The 24738-nt window shown below is 46.9% G+C and overlaps 1 protein-coding gene across 1 annotated transcript in view; it reads right to left on the bottom strand.

Annotated features, from left to right (window-relative positions):
- Positions 1-24337, bottom strand: part of LOC148509077 (B-cell receptor CD22-like) — an 87198-nt gene extending 62861 nt beyond the window's left edge. The window contains exon 1 of the mRNA XM_088443619.1: positions 24310-24337. The gene's annotated coding sequence lies outside the window, so the exon portion shown is untranslated. The remainder of the gene's footprint in view (positions 1-24309) is intronic.
- Positions 24338-24738: the final 401 nt, after the last annotated feature.

Genomic DNA, 24738 nt, shown 5'->3' with positions numbered 1-24738 from the left:
TTTTTTCCCTCCATTTTGGAATGTCAGCTCTTGCGAGCAGGGCCCTCTACTCTCTTGTGCTTCTCCCTACTTTAGTTTCAGCTACTTCTAACTCACCACTAGGGCACCTAACACTTGGTTGCTTATGCTCTTTTGCTTACCTTTGTGTTATGGTCGCTTGTGTAGCAATACATATTATCCATGTCCTGTAATGTATTGTTCTGTAAGTCGCTTGTCTACAATTTGTTTATGTACTTTGTAAGGTGTTGTGGGACATTTGTGGCACCATAAAAATAAATGATAATAATAATAATAATAATAATAATAATAATAATAATAATAATAATAATAATAATGGTGTACACTGCTTGTAAATGGAGTAACACTGAGGACAGGACTGATAGCAGTGGTGACTGGAGATGGAGTACACTGCATGTAAATGGAGTAACTCTGAGGATAGGACTGATAGCAGTGGTGACTGGAGATGGAGCACACTACGTGTAATGGAGTAACACTGAGGACAGGACTGATAGCAGAGGTGACTGGAGATGTAGTACACTGCTTGTAAATGGAGTAACACTGAGGACAGGACTGATAGCAGTAGTGACTTGAGATGGAGTACACTGCTTGTAAATGGAGTAACACTGAGGACAGAACTGATAGCAGTGGTGACTGGAGAAGGAGCACACTGCTTGTAAATGGAGTAACACTGAGGACAGGACTGATAGCAGTGGAGACAGGAGATTGAGAACACTGTTTGTAATGGAGTAACACAGAGGACAGGACTGATAGCAGTAGTGACTGCAGATGGAGCACACTGCTTGTAAATGGAGTAACACTGAGGACAGGACTGATAGCAGTGGTGACTGGAGATGGAGTACACTGCTTGTAATGGAGTAAAACTGAAGACAGGACTGATAGCAGTGGTGACTGGAGATGGAGCACAATGCTTGAAATGGAATAACACTGATGACAGAACTGATAGCAGTGGTGACTGGAGATGGAGCACACTGCTTGTAATGGAGTAACACTGAGGACAGGACTGATAGCAGTAGTGACTGGAGAAGGAGCACAATGCTTGTAATGGAGTAACACTGAGGACAGGACTGATAGCAGTGGTGTCAGGAGATGGAGCACACTGTTCGTAATGGAGTAACACTGAGGACAGGACTGATAGTAGTGGTGACTGGAGATGGTGTACACTGTTTGTAATGGAGTAACACTGAAGACAGGACTGATAGCAGTGGTGACTGGAGATGGAGTACACTGCTTGTAAATGGAGTAACACTGAGGACAGGACTGATAACTGTGGTGACTGGAGACGGAGTACACTGCTTGTAATGGAGTAACACTGAGGACAGGACTGATAGCAGTAGTGTCTGGAGATGGAGCACACAACTTGTAAATGGAGTAACACTGAGGACAGAACTGATAACTGTGGTGACTGGAGATGGAGCACACTGCTTGTAATGGAGTAACACTATGGACTGGACTGATAGTAGTTGTAACTGGAGATTGAGCACACTGATTGTAAATGGAGTAACACTGAGGACAGGACTAATAACAGTGGTGACTGGAGATGGAGCACACTGCTTGTAAATGGAGCAGCACTGAGGACAGGACTGATAGCAGTAGTGACTGGAGATGGAGTATACTGCTTGTAAAGGAGTAACACTGAGGACAGGACTGATAGCAGTAGTGACTGGAGATGGAGTACACTGCTTGTAAATGGAGGACAGAACTGAGGACAGGACTGATAGCAGTGTTGACTCGAGATGGAGTACACTGCTTGTAAATGAAGTAACATTGAGGACAGGACTGATAGCAGAGCTGACTTGAGAAGGAGCACACTGCTTGTAAATGGAGCAGCACTGAGGACAGGACTGATAGCAGTGGTGACTGGAGATGGAGCACAATGCTTGTAAATGGAGCAGTGCTGAAGACTGGACTGATAGCAGTAGTGTCTGGAGATGGAGCACACTACTTGTAAATGGAGTAACACTGAGGACAGAACTGAGAACTGTGGTGACTGGAGATGGTGCACACTGCTTGTAATGGAGAAACACTAAGGACAGGACTTATAGTAGTGGTAACTGGAGATTGAGCATACTGATTGTAAATGGAGTAACACTGAGGACAGGACTAATAGCAGTGGTGACTGGAGATGGAGTACACTGCTTGTAATGGAGTAACACTGTGGACAGGACTGATAGCAGTAGTTACTGGAGATGGAGTACACTGATTGTAAATGGAGTAACACTGAGGACAGGACTGATAGCAGTGGTGACTTGAGATGGAGTACACTGCTTGTAATGGAGTAACACTGAGGACAGAACTGATAACTGTGGTGACTGGAGATGGTGCACACTATTTGTAATGGAGTAACACTAAGGACAGGACTGATAGTATTGGTAACTGGAGATGGAGCACACTGATTATAAATGGAGTAACACTGAGGACAGGAATGGTAGCAATAGTGACTGGAGATGGAGCACACTGCTTGTAATGGAGTAACGCTGAGGACAGGACTGATAGCAGTAGTGACTGGAGATGGAGCACACTGCTTGTAATGGAGTAACACTGAGGACAGGACTGATAGCAGTAGTGTCTGGAGATGGAGCACACTGCTTGTAAATGGAGTAACACTGAGGACAGGACTGATAGCAGTAGTGTCTGGAGTAGGAGAGCACTGCTTGTAAATGGAGTAACACTGAGGACAGGACGGATAGCATTGGTGACTGGAGATGGAGTACACTGCTTGTAATGGAGTAACACTGAGGACAGGACTGATAGCAGTAGTGACTCGAGATGCAGTACACTGATTGTAAATGGAGTAACATTGATTACAGGACTGATAGCAGTGGTGACAGGAGATGGAGCACACTGCTTGTAAAAGGAGCAGCACTGAGGACAGGACTGAAAGCAATAGTGTCTGGAGATGGAGAACACTGCTTGAAAATGGAGTTACACTGAGGACAGGACTGATAGCAGTGGTGACTGGAGATGGAGTACACTGCTTGTAAATGGAGTAACACTGAGGACAGGACAGATAACTGTGGAGACTGGAGATGGAGTACACTGCTTGTAATGGAGTTACACTGAGGACAGGACTGATAGTAGTGGTGACTGGAGATGGTGTTCACTGTTTGTAATGGAGTAACACTGAGGACAGGACTGATAGCAGTGGTGACTGGAGATGGAGCACACTGCTTGTAAATGGAGTAACAATGAGGACAGGACTGATAGCAGTAGTGACTGGTGATGGAGTACACTGCATGTAAATGGAGTAACACTGAGGACAGGACTGATATCAGTAGTGACTGGAGATGGAGAACTCTGCTTGTAAATGGAGTAGGGATGTGCAGGCTCGGATAGGTTCGAGTTTGCACGTGGAGTTCGGATTTTTCCCTCCAAAAAAACAGAACTCAGAACGAGGCAAAACGTCATCTTACATGGACGAACATCATCATTCCTGGACAAAAGACCAGGAATGATGATGTTCGTCCATGTAAGATGACGTTTTGCCTCGTTCTGAGTTCCGTTTTTTTGGAGGGAAAAATCCGAACTCCACGTGCAAACTCGAACCTATCCGAGCCTGCACATCCCTAAAATGGAGTAACATTGAGGACAGGACTGATAGCAGTGGTGACTGGTGATGGAGCACTCTGCTTGTAAATGGAGTACAATGAGGACAGGACTGATAGCAGTAATGACAGGAGATGGAGTACACTGCATGTAAATGGAGTAACACAGAGGACAGGACTGATAGCAGTAGTGCCTGGAGATGGAGAACACTGCTTGTAAGTGGAGCAGCGCTGAGGACAGGACTGATACCTGTAGTGCCTGGAGATGGAGCACACTGCTTGTAAATGGAGCAGTGCTGTGGACAGGACTGATAGCAGTAGTGACTGGAGATGGAGTACACTGCTTGTAAATGGAGTAACACTGTGGATAGGACTGATAGCCGTGGTGACTGGAGATGGTAACGGACAAACAACCGCAGCCTCTTCCTTATTATCACAGCAAAGACTCTTTTCAAAGCCAGCCACCATCTCTAGGCAGAGCTGTAGATGCACTGCGTGTTCTCTAGGGGCTCCTTTGTGATTCGCTTGTACTGTATTTAGCGGTTAACCATGATCCCTACTACATGCTCCTTCCTCCCCATCTGTGTTGAACCTGTTTTTTTTGTTCCCTCCCTTTTGGAATGTAAGCTCTTACGATCAGGGCTCTCTACCCTCTTGTGCTTCACCCTACTTTAGTTTCAGCTACTTCTTACTCACCACTAGGGCACCTAACACTTGGTTGCTTATGCTCTTTTGCTTACCTTTGTGTTATGGTCGCTTGTGTAGAAAATATATATTATACATGTCCTGTATTGTATTGTTCTGTAAGTCGCTTGTCTACAATTTGTTTATGTACTTTGTAAGGTGCTGTGGGACATTTGTGGCACCATAAAAATAAATGATAATAATAATAATAATAATAATAATAATAATAATAATAATAATAGTAATAATAATGGAGTACACTGCTAGTAAATGGAGTAACACTGAGGACAGAACTTATAATTGTTGTGACTGGAGATGTTGCACAATGCTTGTAAAAGAAGTAACACTGAGGAGAGGACTGATAACAGTGGTGACTGGAGATGGAGTACACTGCTTGTAAATAGAGTAACACTGAGGAGAGGTCTGATAGCAGTAGTGACTGGAGATGGAGCACACTGCTTGTAAATGGAGTAACACTGAGGAGAGGACTGATAGCAGTGGTGACTGGAGATGGAGCACACTGCTTGTAAATGGAGTACCACTGAGGATAGGACTGATAGCAGTGGTGACTGGAGATGGATTACACTGCTTGTAATGGAATAACACTAAGGACAGGACTGATAGCAGTAGTGACTGGAGATGGAGTACACAGCATGTAAATGGAGTAACAATGAGGATAGGACTGATAGCAGTGGTGACTGGAGATGGAGCACACTGCTTGAAATGGAGTAACACTGAGGACAGGACTGATAGCAGTGGTGACTGGAGATGGAGCACACTGCTTGTAATGGAGTTACACTGAGGACAGGACTGATAGTAGTGGTGACTGGAGATGGAGTACACTGCTTGTAATGGAGTAACACTGAGGACAGGACTGATAGCAGTAGTGACTGGAGATGGAGCACACTGCTTGTTAATGGAGTAACAATGAGGACAGGACTGATAGCAGTGGTGACTGGAGATGGAGTACACTGCTTGTAATGGAGTAAAACTGAATACAGGACAGATAGCAGTGGTGACTGGAGATGGAGCACACTGCTTGTAATGGAGTAACACTGAGGACAGGACTGATAGCAGTGGTGACTGGAGATGGAGCACACTGCTTGTAATTGGAGTAACACTGAGGACAGGACTGATAGCAGTAGTGACTGGAGATGGAGCACACTGTTTGTAAATGGAGTAACACTGAGGAGAGGACTGATAGCAGTAGTGACTGGAGATGGAGCACACTGCTTGTAAATGGAGTAACACTGAGGAGAGGACTGATAGCTGTGGTGACTGGAGATGGAGCACACTGCTTGTAAATGGAGTAACACTGAGGACAGGACTGATAGCAGTGGTGACTGGAGATGGATTACACTGCTTGTAATGGAATTACACTAAGGACAGGACTGATAGCTGTAGTGACTGGAGATGGAGTACACTGCATGTAAATGGAGTAACACTGAGGATAGGACTGATAGCAGTGGTGACTGGAGATGGAGCACACTGCTTGTAATCGAGTAACACTGAGGACAGGACTGATAGCAGTGGTGACTGGAGATGGAGCACACTGCTTGTAATGGAGTAACACTGAGGACAGGACTGATAGTAGTGGTGACTGGAGATGGAGAACACAGCTTGTAATGGAGTAACACTGAGGACAGGACTGATAGCAGTAGTGACTGGAGATGGAGCACACTGCTTGTTAATGGAGTAACACTGAGGACAGGACTGATAGCAGTGGTGACTGGAGATGGAGCACACTGCTTGTAATGGAGTTACACTGAGGACAGGACTGATAGCAGTGGTGACTGGAGATGGAGCACACTGCTTGTAAATTTAGTAACACTGAGGACAGGACTGATAGCAGTGATGACTGGAGATGGAGCACACTGCTTGTAATGGATTAACACTGAGGACAGGACTGATAGCAGTAGTGACTGGAGATGGAGCACACTGCTTGTAATTGAGTAACACTGAGGACAGGACTGATAGCAGTGGTGTCTGGAGATGGAGCACACTGTTTGTAATGGAGTAACACTGAGGACAGGACTGATAGTAGTGGTGACTGGAGATGGAGCACACTGTTTGTAATGGAGTAACACTGAGGACAGGACTGATAGCAGTGGTGACTGGAGATGGAGCACACTGCTTGTAAATGGAGTAACAATGAGGACAGGACTGAGAGCAGTAGTGACTGGAGATGGAGCTCACTGCTTGTAATGGAGTAACACTGAGGACAGGACTGATAGCAGTGGTGACTGGAGATGGAGCACACTGCTTGTAATGGAGTAACACTGAGGACAGGAATGATAGCAGTGGTGACTGGAGATGGAGTACACTGCTTGTAAATGGAGCAACACTGAGGACAGGACTGATAGCAGTGGTGACTGGAGATGGAGCACACTGCTTGTAATGGAGTAACACTGAGGACAGGGCTGATAGCAGTAGTGACTGGAGTTGGAGTACACTGCTTGTAATGGAGTAACACTGAGGACAGGACTGATAGCAGTGGTGACTTGAGATGGAGCACACTGCTTGTAATGGAGTAACACTGAGTACAGGAATGATAGCAGTGGTGACTGGAGATGGAGTACACTGCTTGTAAATGGAGTAACACTGAAGACAGAACTGATTACTGTGGTAACTGGAGATGGAGTACACTGCTTGTAAATGGAGTAACACTGTTGACAGGACTTATTGCAGTGATGGACTGGAAATAGAGCACACTGCCTGTAACTGAATTAATACTGAGCACAGGATCAATAGTGCATGTAAGACACACTAGTGGAATGTGAAAGGCACTGTACTGCAAGCCATGGTTGCCTACTCTTCCGATTTGGGCGGGAGCCTCCCGATAATGGGGTGCAGCTCCTGCCCCCTCGGAAAGGCAGGCAAGCCTCCCGGCAGCCGCTGATCCCCCGACATCCCCTCAACCCCCGCTGCGATTCGCGTTATTTTCGCCCCGCCCCCTGCCTCACAATGCCTGTATTGTCGGCATTGAGTAGGGGGGCGGGGCCAAAATGACGCGATCGCGTGACCCCGCCCCCGTGACGCTTACAAATGCCAGGCACCAGTCCCGACACGCCCCCTTTTTGGCCACACCCCCCGCTGAACTGCCGATCTGGCTGCTCCCTCCCGAAAGGAGCAGCCAGAAAGTCGGCAACTATGCTGCAAGTTGGTAATGTGCACTAGGAGAACTTTAGATGAGACTGCAGACTGGTGACACTGTGCAGCTGGTAGTCTATAGCTGAGACTGCAGAAAAATATGAGATGCACTCTGGTCTAGAAGGGAAGCTCTGAGCTCAGTAAGGAATGTAGGAAGCTTGAAGCCACAAGATTCAGCTACAGTGATGTGCACAGTGGAGTGTACATAGGACAGACAGCAGTGAGTGACTGGAGGCAATTGCCTGAGCTGCTGGGTCGAATCAGGAACAGGTTGATCAAGATTCTGGCTCAGGAACCAGGAACTTCTTGAATACAAGGTGAACTGGCACTGAGCAAGTGCAAGTGAGAGGTTTACATAGGGCACTCTGAATGTTTATAGATAGACCGGGTCATTTGAGCTCTGTAGGAGTCTGATTGGATGAGGCTGGATCACCTTATGAATCCAATATGGCCGCACCCATGTTACTGGAAGATCTGTAGGAACAGAGATGCTGCTAAGGAATATTTTGCAGGTGACCAGGATAAGAGCAATCAACCGCAACTTGCGAGTGGTGGAGGGGTAGGTGAGGCTAAACACACCAATTTGTAACACATGTGTTCTGAGTCTGAAGTCTCTGGTGCATCAGGAATTGCATTGTACACAGAGGGCTAAGGAGTGTTTTTCACGGAAAAACTTTTCTTTTTACTCCTATGCTAATTTAAATTAGAGTCTGTTGTAATGCAACAATCCAAAATTCCTCTAATTCCATAAGTGGATCTATTCGAGCAAGTTCATTGTTAATACCATCTGAAACTGATGTCACATAGCCACCATGTTCAGTGTCGCCTATGCACTAATGGAACTCCACCACATAGGCAAGTACAGAGCTGGACCACTGCTTTAAATTCACCAATTGTAACCCAGCAGTCAAGGCACAACAGGGGTCATCAAAGGCTTTAGAAAAATGTATGTAAATGTAGAAATATTGGATAAGAATTTAACATAGGATCTTATTTTCCCAAAAATGGTGCGGCCCAAACTAATGCTGGCTTTTGAAGCAGAGTAAGAATAAATCCCACCTTTAAAGCATCCTCATGTTAAGTCCAGGGGCGTATGAGAAAAACTAAATTGCACTGAGCAATAAATTGCCTATAGTGACTATTGACTCCCATCACATTTTTCTGGTAACTGAATACTCAGCTGCAGATTCTGTCCCAGGTGCTGCAGAAGGCTCATACACAGAGTTTCTTTATGGTAAATATTGTTGATGTATGTTGTGCTCTGAGGTTTTGTGCCAATGTTTTAGGAGCTGCTCTGGCTGGAGATCTCCTAGTTTGTTTAAGAGGTAAGTGGTTAGCTAGTGCGTTGTGCCTAAATTGGATGGCTATGGAAGGCTTACTGACTGCTTAGTATGTATAATATATAGAGATGTGCGCCGACCCCCGTGTTTTGGTTTTGTATCTGGATCTCCCCTGGTTTTGGATCTGAATCTGGTTTTGGATTTTTATCCTTGGTGTTTTATTTTTAGGTTTTGGTTTTGGATCTGTAATTTTTCCAAAAAAATTATATAAACAGCTAAAACCACATAATTTGGGCCTGTTTTTGTTCCTATAGTATTATTAACCTTAATAACAATCATTTTCAGGCATTTCTAAGCATTTTTAACCACCTCACAGCTCACAATATTGATTTCACTATTTTTCACCAATATAGGCCAAAGGCTGCAGCGAGCTGGCTGGCTAAAGTAAGCAACAGAGCAGCAGCACAAATGCACGGCAGTTTAAAAAATATACAGGACATCTATGAAACATTGCCACACAGCAGTGGCAGACAGGATGGCAGTTTAATAAACTATAATAATGTCAGTCCACAATGCCCCAAATTGTGCCAAATGTGGGATATTAAAAAGGACATGCACAGTTTAACAAACCAAGCACTTTAGCCACTAGGACTGACACTTTCGTGGCTGAACTCCTTGGTTTGTTTGGGCCCCAACAAAACATTTTTTGGAAGCACTACCTTCAATTATTAAGGAGGAGGTTGATGATGAGGGTGTTGGTGGTGGAGATTGCATGTTTTGTCCATACTGCTGGTAGCTGATACTGGACAGCTTGTTATTAATTTACAAATTATAATTTTGTTAAACAAATTGCATGAACTTGCTGCAAATGATGTAACAGGGAGGAGGTGCCTAGATGGTTAACGTCCCTTCATCTGATAACTTTAGCTTTACAAATGGAACAGATGCCTTCACAACTGTTATCAGAATTTAGATTAAAATAATTCCACACCCAAGATGTTGCTTTTCTGGCTTTCTTTTTATCATTAGCAAGAACTGCTGCCACTGGTGGCTGATTTACGCAAACCACATCCTTATCATCAACATCCACATTAGCATCAGATAGGACACAAATTTCCCCCTCATCCTCCTTTTGCACTTCCTCCACACTATCATCCTCATTTTTTATTATTTCACCATCTAGTACTAGCACAGCCGTCATGGCGTCAGTGATCCGCTGTGAAACTGGGTGACAGCTGTCATACTTACTTCCTCTATCAAAGGACTGTTTAATAGTCAATTGTTTTTTAAAATTACTTCCAATCACGAATGAGGATGTTGATGATGATGCAGGTGTTGATGTTGGAGATCGAAGGCGCTTGGATCCCACAGAGAGGGAGCAGGTAGGTGACACTGGACTTCAGTGTTTTGAGTTTTGGAACTTGGCGACATACACTTTGATATTTGATGAATGCGCTCCAAGTGACGTAACAAGGAGGAGGTTCCTAGGTGGTTTAGGTCCCTCCCTCAACTCACTCTTGCTTTGCAATGGTTACAACTGTTGTCCGGATAGGGGTGGAAATAATTCCACACGTGAGAAGTAGATTTTTTTGTCTTTTGTCCCGGCATGACAACAATGGGCTTTGGCTTTTTCAATCCATGGGCAACAGCTGTTGCCTTCCTTACACAAAGGACATCCTCGGCATCAACATCCTCATCACCAACATCTTAATCAACATCCTCATCATCCTTAGCACCTTCAACTACCAAAATATCCTCCTCCTCCATGTGCAATTCCACAGAAGCATCCTCACTGACTACGTCTGCAAGATGCTGACTGCCCTTCCTCACATTTACTGTACAGAGGGCACACAAATGTTGGAACTGGGAGGATCCTCCAGTACACTAGTATTTAGGTCTGGCTCACACATGGCAACCACGGACACACTTGCACTCTCCTCAGGGATTTGTGATTTCGATTTTTCAGGGCACACAGTTGTTTTTTTCCGAAGGGCTATCAGAATCAGAACCAGCAGTCTTCATAAAGAAAGGCCAATGCCTTATTCTTTCTTTGCCACTTCGTGTAGTGAAGGGCATATTGCCAATTTTTTGTTTATCTAAAGTCAAATTTCCTTTCAGTTTTCTTTTCTTAACTTCAGTAAAAGTAGCTTTACCATATCCATGGCGTGACTTAAGCCCTGGGGCATGGGCCTTCATAGAGGACGAGGTAGTTGATGGCCTTTCACTGCTGACGGCAGCTACAACATGTGGTTCTCGGCTCTCCTGTCATGTGACAGCCCTCCATATTTTCTGCAGTCTTGAAGCAGTGTCACAAGCACCAATAATGTAGCCAAGGCGCGGTTACAAAATTCACACACGTTCAATCGTGCGCACACAGAAAAAAAAATTACAACAAAATACACTATGTTTTTGTTTTTTTTGCCAGTCCACAACTTGGGCCCAGAGCACAGATTGATGATGACTGGAGTTGGGGTAGCACTAGGTTGCATTGCCAACTTGCTAGATCTTGTGCGGCTAAGCCTAACATGCACAGACACACAGACAATTATTTGAAAAATAAGACAATATGTTTTTATATTTTTTCCAGCTCCAAAACTGGGGCCCAGAGCACAGATTGACGATGGAGTCGGCCAGCACTAGGCTGCGTTGCCGACTTGCTAGGTCTTGTGCAGCTAAGCCTAACACGCACAGACACACATACATTTATTTGAAAAAAAAAAGACAATATGTTTTTTTTTTTTTTTTCCAGCTCCAGAAATTTGGCCCAGAGTACAGATTGATAATGACTGGAGTCGGGCAACACTAGGTTGCATTGCCGACTTACTAGATCTTGTGTGGTTAAGCCTAACACACACACAGACATATATATTACACAAAAAAAAAATATTTAAATTTTTTTGGGGGGTCCAGAACTTGGTCCCAGATGGATGCAGTGGACAAAACAGCAGACAGCACCAGCCCTGATGGATCAGCCACAGCCAAGATGGACACAGCAGACACCACAGTGACAGCAGCCCAGAATGGATCAGCACCAGCCCAGAACACAGCAGATAGAACAGGATATAGCAGACAGAACAGCACATCACCTCTCCCTAGCCCTATACTACACACCCTCCCTGTTCAGTCTCCACAGCCGGAGTGAAATGGCGCCCGCCGCGTCCCTTATATATAGAGACGAAAGCTTGCGAGCCGCTAGATTTTGTCTCTATGGTTTTGCCTCGATTTGAGAGATCCGAGTAAGGCGGGAACATCCGAGCCAGCTTGGATTTGACTCAGATCTACAAAAAAAACATGGGTGGGTTCGGATCTCTGTAAACCGAACCCGCTCATCTCTTATAATATAATGTAACGAAAGAAGAGTCACATAGTGCACTCTGATAGTGATAAAGATATGTAAAAGTCCATTGATTGTAGCCTTAATTCAGGATCTGTTGGTGGTCAAACTCTAAGTCAACACTATGGATGTTAGGTACTTCTGGGGAGTAGGTGACTCTTGCACAGAGGGAATCAGTATGTATAGCCAGCAGTTGTAATCCCGACAGCGGCAGCCCGGCAAGGTTGAAAATCCCGATTGTCAGTTAAGGTAAGTATCGCTAACCTAACCCCCCTAACCCTAACCCTCCCATAGGGGTGCCTAACACTAACCTCCCCCAAAGTGCCTAACCCCCCTCTAAGTGTCTAAACCTAACCACCCCTCCCTGCAGCCTAACCCAAAGTCTCCCAGGGGGGTACCTAACCCTAACCCCCCTTCCCCTAGCCTAAACCTAACCCTCCCGGGGGGGTGCCTAACCCTAAGTCCCCCCCCGGGATCCTCTAACCTAACCCCCCCCGCAGCTGTCCGCATACAGGGCTGTAAAATCAGACTTACATTGAATACACTTCAGCCCTTGCATCTAAGTCAACAAAGAGGACATCTGCAATCCGGGTGTCTAATTGTTTTTTACAAAAGGGACTCCCCAGGAATCATTGAAGAGACATGTCTAGATGTTTATGAACTGCATTAAAACCTACCTTAGCTACGTATATCTTTATCTTTTGATAAACTTTATCTACTTCGTAATACAGTATATACTAGTGTGATACCCCTAAAGTGTATATTGTCCAGCTTATATAGATATATGGTATGTTGAGATAATAATTCATATATTTACACTGCATTATGTGGTAGAAGGGTGCTGATTGATGTACTGTAGGTGCTCAGTAAAAAAGCTAAAAAGACTCAGTCTGTGTATTTACACAGCGTTAAATAGTAAGGAAATGCTGTTTGATGTGTCAGCGCCCCCCCCTCCCTAGAGAGGACATTGGAGCAGCCTGCCTTCCCTGAACTATTGTGCACTGATGGGCGCGCGGCATGGAGCAGGTTAATGCCGCCGCCGCAGAGGGGAGAAGGAGCTCTATGGAGACCTCAGTGGAGAGAGCGGCGCGTGCAGTGAGCGGGAAGGAGCCCGCGCGCGACCGCTAGGATATAAGAGGCACCCGCGGAGGCTGCCGGGGGTGTGCCTGTGGTGAGAGGAGCGGAGCGGGAGTGCTGCACTGACCGGAGGGGCAGAGAGAGAGTTGCCCCAGATGTGAGGAGCGCGGGACTTACCGGTGCCCGCGGTGAGGTCTCATCGCGGCCAGAGGGTGTCAGCTGGGACTCAGACAGCCGGGGAGCTGTGGGGACGCTGCCAGCGGAGAGCAGCATCAGCAAGGGCCGCTCACCAGCCTTCCCCTTAAAGTGACTGACAGCCGGGAGCCAAAAGAGCAGCCCCGGCAGCAGTACTGCAGAGAGAGACTAGGAGGCAGGTCCGGGCGGAGCCACAGCAGAGGACGGACCCTCTCTTCAGTGATCAGCCGGTGGAAAAGGAGCATGGAGGCAGAACAGAGCAGTGGCAGGCAGACGGAGCTGATTCAAAGACTACCACCCTGCCTACCTGACTGTGAATCAAGTGCAGGGGTGCGACTCTCCAGGTGGTAAGCTGAGCCAGAGACGGTCCTGTGAGTACTACAGTCAGCCTACATATAAAATATCCCCCTCCTCATCAACACAATGCACTAGTTCTGACAGGACTTAGTAGTTGAGGGGCAACACATCCATGGTCATAGTCAGCAGAGATTTTGCAATCAGCCACAGGAGAAGTTAATTAGTCACTACACCTTATCGGAGCTGACAGTGTATATGCAGGTTATCCCCCCTAACATGCCTGTCCTGTTACATTCACTAAAGAGGACAATTGAGATCTCAAACATTATCCTACAGGGATAGATCAGCTAAAGTCAGTGATAAAGATTTGGAAAGGAAACTAAAGAGACAGGAAACAATACCCTTTTTCTTCATATTAAATCGACTTTAATACAGTCAGCAGTACTGCTAGGATTGAAATTATTGGGACTTCAGTAAATATCCCGGGCACCGTTTGCAAACGCTATGATATTCAGACACTCTTTTGCATGCAGAGGTAAAAAGATACTTTTATTAGTTTTGTGCACAAAATTATAGAGAGTTATATTTTATGTATTATTGGTATCACATCCTGGTATTTTACTTTATGCATGTCTATCGCTTAACCCTTCTTTCAGCAGTCAGGTCTGTGGTTCCAGAGTTCCAGTTATAATAAAAATACGGATCTCAGTGTACTTTCCTGTCTTAAAGTGTGTGTACAAATTTAATTGTATATTGTTGAATAAATGTACCAACTGTTTTGCCCATTATTGCCTGAATCTATGTGGTAATATTCCGGAAGAGTCCAAGGTCATCTAGAGACAGAGTATTTGTTAGGAAGCACCCTAACACACCACTAGTAGAATAGAATTTTCTCTTGGGTGTCACATTTGGCGTCATACGAACAGGATTCGAGCAAGTCATATCATCCGATGACGAATAAGCTGCGGGAGACTAGTCCAACACTCGTCCAGCCATGGCTAACCTTAATTCGATACAAATTTTGCAAGGTCAGCTTGAAAGATTAGCAGTGGAAATAACAGAACTGCACAGAGAGATGCGTGAATTCTCTCGTCACAGACCTAATGACTCCTCTGGATGGAGAGGAAACTCGGATCGAAGGCATGCCAGTGATGATTGGTGGGAACCTCCTAAAAGGAATAGGAGGAGAGTCGGAGATAAATTTAATTCACAAGGACAACCCATCTGTCGTGAATGTAACCAGAGCGGCCACATTGAGCGATATTGCAACTGGAGAGGGTCGTTAAACTTAGAAGTCCTGGGGTCGAGGGCCAGCCCTCAGGAGAGACAGATGGAATAGGCCCAATGCTGGAAGACAGGCAACCCAGAGAAGTGAATCAAGGTCCAATATCACAGAACCAGATAAAATTTGTGAACACTCCACCTGCAGGAAGAATGTCTGGAAAAGTCGTCTGGTTCCATGTGAAACGCGGGTATGGATTCATTAACCGGGATGACACCAAAGAAGACGTGTTTGTCCACTACACTGCAATCAAAAAAAATAATCCCAGGAAGTATCTCCGCAGTTTGGGAGATGGAGAAAAAGTAGAGTTTGTTGTGGTCCAAGGAGTGAAAGGTCTGCAAGCAACAAATGTAACCGGCCCTGGTGGTGTCCCAGTTCAAGGCAGCAGATATGCCGCAGATCGGAAGAGGTATTGGCGCTATACAGGTTGCAGAGGTACTCCACGTCATTACCAGCAACATTTCCAATACCATGAATATAGAGAGGAACCTCAAGAACTGGAAAGTGAGACAGTGCTGCAGAGTCGGCAGAATGTAATTGGGCCAAAACCTTCTCCAGAACCAGAGCCAGAACCTGAAAGCGAAGCTAGAGTGGAGGACATCCCTTTGCAAGTAAATTGCTTCAATCAGCAAAATTCTAGGGCCACTGAACAAGCGACAGACAACAAAGGGGTGAAACGCATGGCCACGGCAGAAGAATCAGAACCGCCTGAAACCAATTGCCCAGATTCCGCTAAATTAAAGTTGAAGTTCGAATCTGACATCCCTACTTACAATCCTAGTGCAGATAAAGAAGTGACATATCTGTTTCCTGAGTGGCATCGCCCAGACGTCGAATACACCACGATAAGCTCTCAAGAGATGGCAGCAATTCTGAAAAAGGCATGCAACAAGTCAGGGAAGAGACGCAAAGGAAACTCTACCCATTAGATGCAGGCAATAGTATGCTCAGTAGCTGCTTAAAAGTATCAGACTAAATTGTTACAGGTGTAAATACTGTGTTAAGAGTTATAGTTGCCAATGTTGTTGCAAAAGAAACAATGGTAGAGTTTGTCTAATAGTGATTCAGATTTGTTAGAAAACCCGATGCATGGGGACATGCAGCATTCTAGCGGGGAGGAATGTGATACCCCTAAAGTGTATATTGTCCAGCTTATATAGATACATGGTATGTTGAGATAATAATTCATATATTTACACTGCATTATGTGGTAGAAGGGTGCTGATTGATGTACTGTAGGTGCTCAGTAAATAAGCTAAAAAGACTCAGTCTGTGTATTTACACAGCGTTAAATAGTAAGGAAATGCTGTTTGATGTGTCAGCGCCCCCCCCCCCTCCCTAGAGAGGACATTGGAGCAGCCTGCCTTCCCTGAACTATTGTGCACTGATGGGCACGCGGCATGGAGCAGGTTAATGCCGCCGCCGCAGAGGGGAGAAGGAGCTCTATGGAGACCTCAGTGGAGAGAGCGGCGCGTGCAGTGAGCGGGAAGGAGCCCGCGCGCGACCGCTAGGATATAAGAGGCACCCGCGGAGGCTGCCGGGGGTGTGCCTGTGGTGAGAGGAGCGGAGCGGGAGTGCTGCACTGACCGGAGGGGCAGAGAGAGAGTTGCCCCAGATGTGATGAGCGCGGGACTTACCGGTGCCCGCGGTGAGGTCTCATCGCGGCCAGAGGGTGTCAGCTGGGACTCAGACAGCCGGGGAGCTGTGGGGACGCTGCCAGCGGAGAGCAGCATCAGCAAGGGCCGCTCACCAGCCTTCCCCTTAAAGTGACTGACAGCCGGGAGCCAAAAGAGCAGCCCCGGCAGCAGTACTGCAGAGAGAGACTAGGAGGCAGGTCCGGGCGGAGCCACAGCAGAGGACGGACCCTCCCTTCAGTGATCAGCCGGTGGAAAAGGAGCACGGAGGCAGAACAGAGCAGTGGCAGGCAGACAGAGCTGATTCAAAGACTACCACCCTGCCTACCTGACTGTGAATCAAGTGCAGGGGTGCGACTCTCCAGGTGGTAAGCTGAGCCAGAGACGGTCCTGTGAGTACTACAGTCAGCCTACATATAAAATATCCCCCTCCTCATCAACACAATGCACTAGTTCTGACAGGACTTAGTAGTTGAGGGGCAACACATCCATGGTCATAGTCAGCAGAGATTTTGCAATCAGCCACAGGAGAAGTTAATTAGTCACTACACCTTATCGGAGCTGACAGTGTATATGCAGGTTATCCCCCCTAACATGCCTGTCCTGTTACATTCACTAAAGAGGACAATTGAGATCTCAAACATTATCCTACAGGGATAGATCAGCTAAAGTCAGTGATAAAGATTTGGAAAGGAAACTAAAGAGACAGGAAACAATACCCTTTTTCTTCATATTAAATCGACTTTAATACAGTCAGCAGTACTGCTAGGATTGAAATTATTGGGACTTCAGTAAATATCCCGGGCACCGTTTGCAAACGCTATGATATTCAGACACTCTTTTGCATGCAGAGGTAAAAAGATACTTTTATTAGTTTTGTGCACAAAATTATAGAGAGTTATATTTTATGTATTATTGGTATCACATCCTGGTATTTTACTTTATGCATGTCTATCGCTTAACCCTTCTTTCAGCAGTCAGGTCTGTGGTTCCAGAGTTCCAGTTATAATAAACATACGGATCTCAGTGTACTTTCCTGTCTTAAAGTGTGTGTACAAATTTCATTGTATATTGTTGAATAAATGTACCAACTGTTTTGCCCATTATTGCCTGAATCTATGTGGTAATATTCCGGAAGAGCCCAAGGTCATCTAGAGACAGAGTATTTGTTAGGAAGCACCCTAACACACCACTAGTAGAATAGAATTTTCTCTTGGGTGTCACATTAGCTCATTTAGAGCAACCCCTGAAGTAGGACTGTATTGAGTAGTTGGTGAACTTTAGAGAACAAAGTAAATGTTTAATTTTGCATTGAAGAAGTTGCTGTTGTAGTATTGTATAACATTGAGAGCCCCCTTTTATTATTATTATTATTATTAAATTTTACTTATAGGGCGTCACAAGAGGTCCGCAGCGCCATACATACAGTAAAGGGTACACAGAACATTATATTACAATACAGTAACCAAAATATAAACAGAACACAAGTACCAAATAGCAACACAATTCTCCATACACAATACAGCTCTGAAGGTGAAGGCTGTCATAGAAGTGCTAGAGAAGAGGGCTGTGAGACAGTGGGGAGGAGGACCCTGCTCCTAGGAGCTTACAATCTAGGGGAGAGGGGAGACAGACAGATGACATGAGGCATGAGTGTGTAGAGGGGGTCCTGAGTGCAGGAAGTAGGCAAGGTAGAGATAGCTGAGGCGGGAGGGAGAGCTACCAGGTGACACAGTTATGTGGTGGAAGGGTACGCTTTGCGGAACAGGTCGGTTTTCAGTGCACGTTTGAAGCTCTGCCAGGTCGGCGAGAGCCTGATCGAGCGAGCGAGCTCATTCCAGTGAAAGGTGGCTGCACGGGCAAAAACCACCTTGTGGTATATTTTGGTTTATAATCAATAAACCTGGGCCCTCATTTTTCAATGATACAAAACACCACTGCAATATTACAAAAAGTTAAATTACTGCGTGATTTGTGTGTTAAGTCAACCAGATTTTACGGTGGCTAATTAAATTTGGCATTTAGTTTGTGTGGTACAGCAGTTAAATACTGTAAACAACAAAACAAAGAGAGAGCGGAGAGAGAATGAAATCAATTAAAATCAATCAATTAAAATACATTTATTGATGTAATTGACATAATCAATATCAAAGTCAATAGATATAATAAATAAATATCCCTAATAACCCTGTACAAGACATGCGTGTGTGCGCATATGTAAAAAAAATACTTTTACATTTAATCCTGTTCAAGCATAAAAAAAAAAAAAAAGTTCTTAGAATCCATAATTGGTTAAATGTTTAGTGAATTCAAATGATGGTACTGTATATAGATCTCCAAAGAAAACACGGTTTTCATTGGTGTTGCAACATTGTATTTATGTTGCAGATTGTGACAGTTTCAGTTGAATAAACATAAAAATGCACAATTTGAACGATAACAGTATCGATTATATCGTTATCGTTCATATCGTTAATTTTTTGGTGCCTTCCAACCCACAAACGACCAGCGGTGCGAAGGCATGGATGGATGATAACGATATTGACCATCGCCCTTGCATGCAGGCCAGCCTAGTCATTATTGACCAGGTTACATAGGGATCCGCTAGCGTTGATCACAAGTCACTGGCCCATCATTGGTGGGTTGGTGGTGTGCTGGATGATCGATATCGATCATCCAGCACTCCGGGAAGGTGCAGGGAGATCAGCCAGTGATATTGTTATTGCTGACTGATCATACCATATGTAGGCACCATAACAGTTTCCACTTGTCTGCTGTGAATCCTCAGATTTATCCACAAGATTATCAACCAATTTTCACTTAATGTGGAATCACAGAGTCTGGCCACATAACTAAATACAAAGTTAAGATTGATACCAATTTGCAAGTTAAATGGTCCTTAGATAAGAACCTCTACTAGAGGCTGTGAGAACCCTTAGCGCTTCCTTATCTGTGCACTAACTAAGGTTTACAGCACCCACTTGCAGTTCAGGGGATCTGGATGACCAGGGGCGTAGAGAGCCATGCGGGACCCCGGTAAAGAGGGGACGTGACCTAATCACGGGAGGCGTGGCTGTGTGCTGAGCTGCTGCAGAGGAAGGGAGGAGGGAGAAAGTGAGGGGGGCGGCCCCTCTGGAAGCCCGGGCCCGGGTAAACTGTACCCCCCCCTCTCGGCGCCCCTGTGGATGACTATGGACCTAATTCAGCAAGGAACGCAGTTGCTAATATGCTCGCAATCAGCTAATAGTTGCGTTGTGCACATGCATATGCATCGCAGTATGTGAACTAGCTATTGCAATCGGGACTGCGATCGCAGTGGCTACGCAGACCCATCGCAGAGTGGTTGACAGGAAGTGCTGTTTGTGGGTGGTGACGGTGTTCGGGTGAACGCAGGCGTGCCAGTGCATTGTAACTCTGTTATAGGGGTGTGCACAAATTAGCCAGTGCAATGCCATATGCAGTGTGAGGTCTCATAGTATACCTGGCTGTTAGCAATTTCTGAGTAAGGTCTGGGCTTGCACAAGTGTGCATATGGGTCTGATGTTACTCGATGTTACCGATTATTCTGCTATATTGCCAAAGTATATGTAAGGGGAAATGGGCGTCCTTATGTTAGGCTGCGATCACAATGCGAATGCAATAATATGCATATCTCAGTTATTTTAGCAATTGTGTTGCATGCATGTTAGCAGAATAGAGATCCTTGCTGAATTGCTAAAGGGAAGGAAGGGGTGAGAGGGAGGGAGGGAGTGAGGGAAGGATGGGGTGAGAGGGATGGAGGGAGTGAGGGAAGGAAGGGGTGAGAGGGAGGGAGTGAGGGAAGGAAGGGGGTGAGAGGGATGGAGGGAGTGAGGGCTGCAGGGGCAAGGAATGGAAGGAGTGAGGGCTGCGAGGAGTGAGAGGGATGGAGGGAGTGAGGGCTGCAGGGGGTGAGAGGGATGGAGGGAGTGAGGGCTGCAGGGGGCGAGGGATGGAGGGAGTGAGGGCTGCAGGGGTGAGAGGAATGGAGGGAGTGAGGGCTGCAGGGGATAAGAGGAGTGGAAGGAGTGAGGGCTGCAGGGGGTGAGAGGAATGGAGGGAGTGAGGGCTGCAGGGGGTGAGAGGAATGGAAGGAGTGAGAGCTGCAGAGGGTGAGAGGGATGGAAGGAGTGAGGGCTGCAGGGGTGAGAGGGATGAAGGGAGTGAGGGCTGCAGGGAGTGAGAGGAATGGAATGAGTGAGGGCTGCAGGGGATGAGAGGGATAAAGGGAGTGAGGGCTGCAGGGGGTGAGAGGAATGGAGGGAGTGAGGGCTGCAGGGGGCGAGGGATGGAGGGAGTGAGTGCTGCAGGGGGTGCAAGGAATGGATGGAGTGAGGGCTGCATGGGGTGAGAGGGATGGAGGAAGTGAGGGCTGTAGGGAGTGAGAGGAATGGAAGGAGTGAGGGCTGCAGGGGCTGAGATGAATGGAGGGAGTGAGGGCTGCAAGGGGTGAGAGGGATGACGGGAGTGAGGGCTGCAGGGGGTGAGAGGAGTGGAAGGAGTGAGGGCTGCAGGGAGTGAGAGGAGTGGAAGGAGTGAGGGCTGCAGGGGGCAAGGGATGGAGGGAGTGAGTGCTGCAGGGGGTACGAGGAATGGAAGTAGTGAGGGCTGCAGGGGATGAGAGGGATGGAGGGAGTGAGGGCTGCAGGGGGTGAGAGGGATGGAAGGAGTGAGGGCTGCAGGGGATGAGAGGGATGGAGGGAGTGAGGGCTGCAGGGGGTGAGAGGGATGGAGGGAGTGAGGGCAGCAGGGGGTGAGAGGAATGGAAGTAGTGAGGGCTGCAGGGGATGAGAGGGATGGAGGGAGTGAGGGCTGCAGGGGGTGAGAGGGATGGAAGGAGTGAGGGCTGCAGGGGATGAGAGGAATGGAAGGAGTGAGAGCTGCAGGGGGTGAGAGGGATGGAAGGAGTGAGGGCTGCAGGGGTGAGAGGGTTGGAGGGAGTGAGGGCTGCAGGGGGTGAGAGGGATGGAGGGAGTGAGGGCTGCATGGGGTGAGAGGGATGGAGGAAGAGAGGGCTGCAGGGAGTGAGAGGAATGGAGGGAGTGAGGGAATGAAGGAGTGAGAGGGATAGAGGACGTTAGGGCTGCAGTGGGTGAGAGTAATGGAGCGAGTGAGGGCTGCAGGGGGTGAGATTAATGGAAGGAGTGAGTGCTGCAGGGGGTGAGAGGAATGGAAGGAATGAGGGCTGCAGGGGGTGAGAGGGATGAAGAGAGTGAGGGCTGCATGGGGTGAGAGGGATGGAGGGAGTGAGGGCTGCAGTGGGTGAGAGGAATGGAGGGAGTGAGGGCTGCAGGGAGTGAGAGGAATGGAAAGAGTGAGGGCTGCAGTGGGTGAGAGGAATGGAGGGAGTGAGGGCTGCAGGGAGTGTGAGGGATGAAAGGAGTGAGGGCTGCAGGGGATGATAGGAATGGAAGGAGTGAGGGCTGCAGGGAGTGAGAGGGATGGAAGGAGTGAGGGCTGCTTGGGATGAGAGGAATGGAAGGAGTGATGGCTGCAGGGGGTGAGAGGGATGAAGGGAGTGAGTGCTGTAAGGGGTGAGAGGAATGGAAGGAGTGAGGGCTGCAGGAGGTGAGAGGAATGGAAGGAGCGAGGGCTGCAGGGGGCGAGAGGGATGGAGAGAGTGAGGGCTGCAGGGGGTGAGAGGAATGGAGGGAGTGAGGGCTTCAGGGGATGAGAAGGATGGAAAGATTCAGAGGTAAAATGTGTGAGAGGGAATGTGGGGGTGAGAGATGCAGTGTGCTGTATAAATGGAAAGGAGAGAGTGAGAGAGGGAAGGATGGGGTGAGATTTGCATGGGGTAAGTACAGTTGAGAAAGATCCTGGTAATGAGACATAAAGGAAAGCATGTGTGGAGTGAGATAGGGGTTAGATTGGCTGAAAATAGGGGCATATGGAATGTGTAATAGACAAGGGAAACCAATAATGGAAAGGAGAATGGGCACATGTAAGGCATAAGGAAGAGGTGAAGGAGAGATACAGCATTAGAGGGATGTATGAACATGAACACGAGATACTGTATAAGAAAGAGGTTGAGGGACACATGGTGGATAACCTTTCATCACAGAATAGTGGGTCAATCCTATTCCATGCGATGATCTCATCATCGCGGTAGTGGCCACACTTTACGGCAGCCCAGATTCCCCTAAATTTTGCTCGCAGCCCCTTAGGGCTTTTTATTTTTTTGGAACCGGCCTCCAGGCTACTCGCTAAGCTGTGGGTGACCACCCACAGCTTTTGCGACCGGCCAGGTGATGGTCACGATGGTCGTGTCCATCGCGACCATCGGGCTTGCGACGAGACCCTTGTGGTAGGGTCTCGTCCATCGCAAGCCCCAGTGAGCTTCTAATAGAGCCGGAAGCTCACTACTGACATCACTCGTGATGTCAGTAGAGCCGCCCCCAAATGGCATGCGTTCCTTCGGGAACGCCTCCGTTTGGCCAGCCATCCCCCCCCCCGACCTGCCTATCAAACAGGGAAAGCTGTCGATCAACATCGACAGCCGGCCCTTTTGGATGCGAGAGCCGGAGCGAGTGATTTCTCGCTCACTCTGGGGCTCGTGTGTGCGCACTGCCCGGCCATCAACCCGCTTGCGAGCACTAAGTTCTCGCGGGCGGATTTGAATCAGGCCCTAAGTTTAATTCCCCACTAATACACACTTCTCACACCCTTCTTGTTTTAAGAAAATCAGATCCCAGTGATTATAAGGACTTAGAAAGAACATTTCTCAGACTGAAAGATCTGCTGTGAGTTGGACGTGGCTCTATGGAACCTGTTAGCCAAATTCTGCGCGGACACACAGCAATTTTCGTGGCAGATTTGAACGGTAACAATATTGTGCATATCGTTACCATACAAATCATTCACTGATCATTCAAGTTTTGGCCCCTGCCAACCGCTGAATGATCAGCGATGCGCGGGCACGTATGGGTGATAGCGATATTACCCATCATCCCTGCATGCTGGACAAACTGTTCGATATCGAGCAGGTTACTATAGGGACCCGCTATCGCTGGTCGCGGGTCATTATAGTTGTGGGCAAGTTGATGGTGTGTTGGATGATCTATATAGATCATCCAACACACCAGGGATCAGTATGATTTACTGCCGGGCTCCCGACAGCGGCAGCCCAGCAAAGGAGGAAATCCCGAACGTCTTAAGGTAAGTATAAACTAACCTAATTCTACCCCCTAACCCTAACCCTCCTTTAGGGGTGCCTAACCCTAACCTCCCCCCCCAAGTACCTATACCTAACCCCCCCTTCCCCACAGCCTAACCCAAAGTCTCCCGGGGGATGCCTAACCCCCCTTCCCCTAGCCTAAGCCTAACCTCTGGTGTGGGTGCCTAACCCTAAGTCCCCCCCGGAAGCCCCCTAACCTAACTCTCGCCCCCCCCATGCGGCTGTACGCGCCCGGCACCCTCAAATGGGATGATGGGCGTCGGGCTTCCAGCGTAGGTAAAATGACAGATGTCGGGATCTCAATGTCTGTCATTTAACCCTTGCTCGGATTAGACAGTCAGAAACCCGGCGGTTGGGATTCTGTCCATCGGCTTCCCTGCACCATAACAGTTCATTTCACCCTTGAGAACAATTTTTGGATGATGCCATAGAAACATGAGAAGTATTTATCTTACAAACATGCATAAAAGTATTTTCACTAATTTTTGATAGTTTAAAACTTAATTTGTAACTATTTCAATATGATAAGATCTGTCTTCATTAAAATTTCCATACATAAAATGTTTTGTTTCTTTAAATATCATAGATTAAAAATGAATGGATGAATAAATTACTTACATTGTTTACACATCTGTCTTTGTGGATGTCAGTTTTCATAAATAAGAAAAATTAAAGTTGCATAAAAAAATTGTCTTTGGTGGAAGTGATCCTGCCCTTCTTACTTTCTAAAATAAGCAACATCCTGTTTTGTAAACTGTTACAGAGAGAAAAATACCATCCCACTAATACACTACAGTAACATCATTAATGCAATGAAAAATGGTTTGTAGACATGTCTCTTTAGAGCTGGGGTTCCCAACCACGGTCCTCAAGACACACTTATACCTCTTTTCCACCAAAAACCCAGGTCTGACCTGGGTTTTTGGACATGGTTCCAACCCAGGTCAGACCCCATTTACACTGCAACTTCGATCTGGGTTACTCCCAGGTCAGCCCTGTTCACAGTGAATCTGGGTCTGCCAATCTAAACTTGTGAGGTCATAAAAA

Source organism: Taudactylus pleione, unplaced genomic scaffold (assembly GCF_031769625.1).
Source record: "Taudactylus pleione unplaced genomic scaffold, aTauple2 ptg000332l, whole genome shotgun sequence".
Taxonomy (NCBI): domain Eukaryota; kingdom Metazoa; phylum Chordata; class Amphibia; order Anura; family Myobatrachidae; genus Taudactylus; species Taudactylus pleione.
The sequence above is the reverse complement of the archived record's forward strand: the minus strand, read 5'-3'. Positions and strand labels throughout refer to the sequence as shown.